The sequence below is a fragment of the Leptonychotes weddellii genome, chromosome 8 (assembly GCF_054177405.1).
Source record: "Leptonychotes weddellii isolate Sample4059 chromosome 8, ASM5417740v2, whole genome shotgun sequence".
Lineage (NCBI taxonomy): Eukaryota > Metazoa > Chordata > Mammalia > Carnivora > Phocidae > Leptonychotes > Leptonychotes weddellii.
Genome location: NC_138376.1, coordinates 77794034 through 77801136, shown reverse-complemented (window position 1 = coordinate 77801136; position 7103 = coordinate 77794034).

Genomic DNA, 7103 nt, shown 5'->3' with positions numbered 1-7103 from the left:
TAACCAATCCTGTTTGTTTCTTGAATAGCACCTTCATTTTTCATCATAGAGACATGAGAAACCAGTATTATACTTTCTTCCTCCCCTAAAATGCAATTAAACCACCAAATCTTATAGATTTGATCTTCTAGGTATTTGTCATGTTTAACAATTTCTCCATTTTGCCAAACTCTTAAATCTTCTGCAATCAGATGTGCTAGGTCCTCCATATGAAACATTCCCAGAACTCCAAGCTACAGAGTCCAGGATCCTGGGTTATATATAATAATGGGATGCGTATCTGTGCAAGTGTGGGAATAAGACAGTATAAGAGAGTATAAATGACAGGAGAATGTGTGCTACTGGATGCCATTAGAAGGCTCTGAGTTGGCTCACATCTAACTCCTGGGCAGTCCTGCTATGTGACTCTAAAATACCCAGATGACTTGGTATCATAAGCATCTGGAAATTCACCTCAATTTAGTCAGAAAAAGGAAAGCCTGCTGGTCCCCCAAAAGAATGCAAAGATACAGCTGGAAATAGCAAGGACCCCAGTCTTGTTTTCACCTGTGTTGCCATAAACCTTTCCGAAAGGCTAAAGTATCTTAGTTTGAAGTTTCAAGCCTGTTTCACCCCTGTTCCTGCTTTGTCATGTTTCAATACTAATTTATTTATTCAACAAATGTGAAGGAACTGTTTTAGGAGATGGGGGTACAGTAGGAAACACAACAAATGCCTACAATCATGGAAATGATACCTAGTGGGGAAGACAGAGAAAGAAAATGATAAATAATTAAAACATTTAGCATGTTAAAGGATAATAAGTGGACAGGAAATAACATAAACCAAGAAAGGAAAATGTAAAAAGGGAGGGTGGAGACTTTCGATTGTCAGAGAAACCCAATGAAAATGTGAACTTTTAGATAAAAATATGAATAAAGTGAGGGGAATGACCATGTGGGTATCTAAAAGATTAGCATTCTAGGTAGATGGTACACCAGCAGTAAAAGAACATGAGGTGAGAACATGTGTAGCATTTTCAAGTATTAGCTGACTCAAATATTGCTGGGGAAAAGATAATCAGGGGTGCGTAGTATGGATGATGCCAGAGGAGTCATGGGGAACAGATAAGATAGGACCAGATAAATTACTATTAATAATTTTTTTAAAAGATTTTATTTATTTATTTGACAGAGAAACAGCGAGAGTAGGAACACAAGCAAGGGGAGTGGGAGAGGGAGAGAGAGAAGCAGGCTTCCCGCTGAGCGGGGAGCCTGATGCGGAACTCAATCCCAGGACCCTGGGACCATGACCCATGACCCGAGCCGAACGCAGACGCTTAACCGACTGAGCCACCCAGGCGCCCCCAGGGGTGAGTAGTATGGGTGATGCCAGAGGAGTCATGGGGAACAGATAAGATAGGACCAATAAATTACTATTAATAATTTTTATTTTACTTCAAATAACATGGGAGTCCATTGAGAAATTTTGAAGAAAGGAGAAGGCCTGCTCTTACTTACTTACAGGATCCCTCTGTCTGCTATGCTGATAATAAACTGTAGGAGACAGGGCAAAAACAGAGCTGGGCTGGAAAGTGAGGGCAATTATATGAGAAAAGACGGGAGCTTGGACCGGAATTTCGGCCATGGAAATTATGTAAAAGGGTCAAATTCTGGAATAAACAACCCACTTTTTTTTTTTTTTTTTGAGGACTGGCTTTAATGTATGAGGTAGGAATAAAGTCAAGCTCTACACCACGATTATGAACACACAGGATGAATGGGGTTTCCAATAACTTACAAGAGAAAGAGCATAGCATAAGGTTTGGGAGAAGAGAATCAGGGGTTCAGTTTCAGACATGTTCAATTGAGATGCCTACAATAGTTCCAGTGTAGCTTTCAGACGGGAAGCTGGGAAAATAGGTCTGGAGTCTGGGTCAGAATTTCTGTGTGAAAATATAAGCGTGGTAATTAAAGCCACGAAATGCGATGAGATAACCCAGGCTGAGTGTAGACAGAAGACAGTAAGTCCAAAGTCAGAACTTTGAAGCACTGGGTCACATTTCAAAGCCAAATGTTGAGGAGTCCCAGCCAAAGAGGGTGTGAAGAAGTAGCCAGAAATATTAGGGTAAAACCAAGACAAGAAAAGCAGAAGCAAACAGAGGAGCCAAAGAGTCTCTTTAGGAAATTGCAGGCCAGGGTAATGGATTTGTTTTTCCTGTGGCTGCTTTTACATAGGCATGATAAAAAGGGGGGAGGATAACAAAAATTAATGTAAGTGTTCCTTCACTGGTTAAAGTGATTAAAGACTTTGCCTGTCTATCTTTTTGCTCTAAAATCTTTACTGCTTCAGGACTTTGGAGTTTCAATCCCTATAATGGAGAATTTATTTCATACTGGTGATTTGCTGTTGTCTTTCAGCTCCATGCTTATCTTCCCCCAATCTGCATGGTGAGGGATGGCGGTCTGCACACATGTCTAGATTCCTTGCTCATTATTGTGATATTGATTTCTGCCCTTCAGAGATACTTCAAAACTCAGAAGAGGTTGAGGCAGTCCAGAGATGTTGGCAGCTGCTGGCTCCTTCTCAGGTGGCAGCAGGAATGATTGCAGCAACCCGGGCGGAACCCTCTCTTCTTTCAGAGGTTTCAGTAACAGAAAAGTGCGTCTCTGCTCAGAAGTTCCCACATCAACTTGGACAGCACACCCGCAGGTACAGACTCATGGGCCTCATCCCAGGGACATGACGAGCTTCCGATCTCTGAGTATATATCACACTATCTTAGGTGTCATTTTTTAGCCCATCCATCAAATGTGTAGCCTCGATACTATGCTATATTTCTTCAGTGATTTTCGTAGGAACTCTGGGACTCAGTTCTTGGCTCCATTCTTGAATTTTGGGACTTAACTGCTCTATCCTTTATTGTTATTTCCTATCCGTTTGTTCTCATTTTATCTGTAAGGTCAGTCAGGGCAGAGAATGAACTTGTCATGTTTACATGTGTTGTTAGCACTTAATGCAGAGCCTGGTCTAGGTTCAGTAAATAAATGTTCAAAAGATACCTAAGTGAATGAGTGTTGTAATGTAAATATATTTATTACCTTAAAACGTTGTATATTAGATGTTATCTTAATATGCACGCATGCACATACACCCTACTTTATTTTCCAGATGATGGTACTTTCTAAACCAATTCAGAGATGTGTTACATAAGAACTAGTCAGTTGAAGACTTTTCATTTTAATGACCATAGAGAGGTGAGGTTTATACACTACCTCTTTGAATCTGCACAGGCTTGTGGCTGCATAAAAAAGTAGAAATAATGCTGTTTAAGTCCTGAGGCTAGGTCATTAAAAAAAAAAACAAAAACAAACAAACATGCCGCATCCTCCTTGCTTCCTGCAATACTATAGAGTTCTGAGCCTTAATGGAGGAAGTCTGACTAACCTGAGACTTCCGTGCTGTGAGGAAGCCCAAGTCACATGGAAAATGGGAGTCAAGTGCTTGCTTCTTCCCTGTCCAGACACCAGATATGTGACAGACATCTAGACAGTTCAAGCCCCAAGTTGTTTGAGTCACTCTCAGTCATTAACATTTTCTCAGGTTCCCAATTTTAGAGTCATTCTTCTGTTTCTTTCTGAACTTCTGATCTACAACACATGGAGGCATTGTAAAATGCTGTTTGTTTTGTTTTGTTTAATGCCAATAATTTTTATAATGGTTTTTATGTAGCATTGCATAGCTGGAACCAAAGTTATTTCACTTTTGAAAAAAAAACTCGTTTTTAAAAAATGTGGTCAGATCTCAACATGAATCGCTTCTCGGCCTTTTGGCTAAGATCAAGTGCAGATCTCAGCATGAGATCTACGTTGTCAACAATTTTTCAAGTGCATTATATAGTAGTAACTATAGGGATTATGTTGTACAGCAGATCTCTAGGACTTATTCATCTTTCATAACTGAAACTTATAACCATTGATTAGCAACTTCCCATTTCCCCTTCTCGCAGCCCCTAGAAACCACTATTCTACTCTCTTTTTATATGCAATGCAGTATTTGTACCTCTGTAACTGGTTTAATTCACTGAGTATATTGTCCTCAAGTTCATCCATGTTGTTGCAGATAGCAGAATTTTCTTCTTTTTTAAGATTGAGTAAAATTTCATTGTCTGTATATACCACATTTTCCTTATCCCTTGAACTGCTGATGGACACTGAGGTTGTTTCCATAACTTGGCTATTGTAAATAATGTTCAAATGAACATGAGCATGTACATCTCTCTTTGAGATCCAGATTTTAATTCTTTTGGATATATCCCCAGAAATGGGATTGCTGGTTCATAAGGTAATTTTATTTTTAATTGTTAAGAATCCTCCATACTATTTTTCATAGCAATTGTACCATTTTGCATTCCCACCACCAATGTAGAAGTATGCCCATTTTTCCACACCCTTGCCAACATCTGTTTTTTTTTTGATGATAGCTATCCTAGCAGATGTGAGATGATATCTCACTGTAGTTTTGATATCCATTTTTTTGATGATTAGTGATATTGAACATCTTTTTATATACTTGTGGAACACCTGTAGATCTTCTCTGGAAAAATGTGTACCCAAGTCCTTTGCCCATTTTTCAATTGGGCTATTCCTTTTTTGCTATTATGTTTTAGTTCCTTATATATTTTGGATATTAAACCCTTATTTTCACCCATTCAGTAGATTGCTTTTCACTCTGTATCCTTTGCTGTGAAGAACCTTTTTAATTTGAAGTAGTTCCACTTACTTACTTTTGCTTCTGTTGTTTGTGCTTTTGATATTATAGCAAAGAAATCACTTTCTAGACCAATGTTATGAAGTTTTTCCCTTAGATTGTCTTCTAAGGAGTTTTACAGTTTCAGATCTTATTTTTTTTTTTTTAAGATTTTATTTACTTATTTGACAGAGAGAAGGAGCAAGTGAATGAGAGAGTATGAGCAGGGGGGAGGAGCCCAATGTGGGACTCAATCCCAGGATCCTAGGATCATGACCTGAGCCAAAGGCAGACACTTAACCGACTGAGCCACCCAGGTGCCCCCAGATCTTATGTTTTAATCTTTAATCCATTTTAACTTAACTTTTGTGTGTGGTGTAAAGTAAGAGTCCAACTTCATTCTTTTGCATGAGGATATTCAGTCACACATAAGATGCTCCACCCACATCAGCAGACTACACATTTTTCTCAAGCATACACAGAACATCATCCAGGATAGAACACATGTTATGTCATAAAACAAGTTTTAACATATTTAAGAAAACTAAAACCATACCGAGTATCTTTCCAACTATACTGGAATGAAACTAGAAATCAATAACTCAAAACTGGAAAATTAACAATTCATTTTTAAATGATCAAACACACACTAAAATATACACCATAAAAAGTATTAATTTGACATTACATTTTTAAGGAGACAAGATTTTTCCATCAAACATTTTTCTAAAGAAATATTTAAAATTTCTCTTATCCCTCTTCTTCTTTCAATCTCTGTAAAATAAGTCATGTGGAAACAAAACCAACCTCACCCGGAAAATCCAGCACCTGGGATTTCCTAAAGGGCTTCTTTAGATATAAACTTATGCATCTGTTCTGCTCTCCTGGTTTTATTCCTGTCTTACTTGTGATTTATTCATAACTCTTTGGATTGATATTCTCTCATTTTCCTCATAATATTAGAGTGCCTCGCAGAGCAGACCTTGGGCTTTTCTATTTTTTATTCCAATTTGAGTACAAGAAAGCCATGAGCCCCCACAAATTATAAAATTAGTGAAGAATATAATGCTTAAAGAAGAATGTATCTTGCAATGAATAAGTCACTTATGGCCCATCTCAATCTCCAACCACTACCAAGTCTCCCCTTCCAATTTTGGCAAGTACAACAAGGTTTTCCTATGTTAAGTTTTCTGAAAAAACTGGATACATTTACTTTCAAATTGTTCTTTACATTATTCAATAGACATAATTTTCTATATGTAAAAATTGCTTGCCTATATTGTTTTGTTATGAGTTGGAGAATAATTTTTTCATTAAAATTCGTGAAAAAAGATAAAGCCAGTTTTTCATTAACAACCTTTCATTTGGCATTAAGGTTTTCAGGAACAAATTAAAGTAGTTGAGGAGTAAGTGTGCTTCATGCCAAGTATGTATAAGCATTAAGTGCATAGATATTCATGAAAAGCTAAAAGCTTGAGCCAAAATGTATATAGGTGGTAAAATGCAAGCCTTATTTGGCCTTAGTAACTGCACTAACATAGCTATAGCACAGAAGTCCTGTAATATAATGATGAATATAAGGTAATATAGCTGCTACAATTTGGACCTGTCAGAATCCTAAAGGCCAAGATAAGAAATGTGAATTTTATGTTATAATCAATTGTCATTATAAGGTTGGAACATAGAAAGATGTTTTAAAAAGTTTCCAATGCTTTCAAAATTTAGCAGATATTGAGTATGAGTTAGAATTGGCCATATATTATTTTTAATTCAGAAATATTTTTCCATAGTGTATTTTCCTTTTTCCTGTTTTCATACTATCTATTGATTGTTTTTTTTACAAATTATCTAATTTTATATATATATATTTCAATTGTTTATGTTTTAGAAATGTTTTGCCTATTTATCTTGCTGCAGTCCTCAATTTTAGTCTTCCAAATAAAATAGTAAATCTGAAACTTCAGTGGAAGAACTTTTTCTCTCTTCATCTCAAATGTAATTAAATAGTTTTATTTTCAGCAGGGGCTCAAGTTAAATGTTCTTCCACACAATTGACAAAGCAAGTGTGGTGCATACTTCTCATTCCTTCAAAGAATCTGCTAAATTACCCATAGCATCTCTTTGTTTAACTACATTCTCATGTATCCTATAGAGTTTATTTTCAAGGATCATTTGACAAGAAGTATTCTTCAATGTTTTGCTTGCTGCTCTTTTAGTAGTGTCAATCTTGAACTCCCACTGCCCTACAAATTGTATTTCTTCAGGCAAAGTGACTTTTTAAACTAATTCTCTCTTACAAAGGAATGATTCAGGTAAGCAAAGACAACATATAGAACAATACACTAGGTCATTAATACACAGTGATTAATCAACTA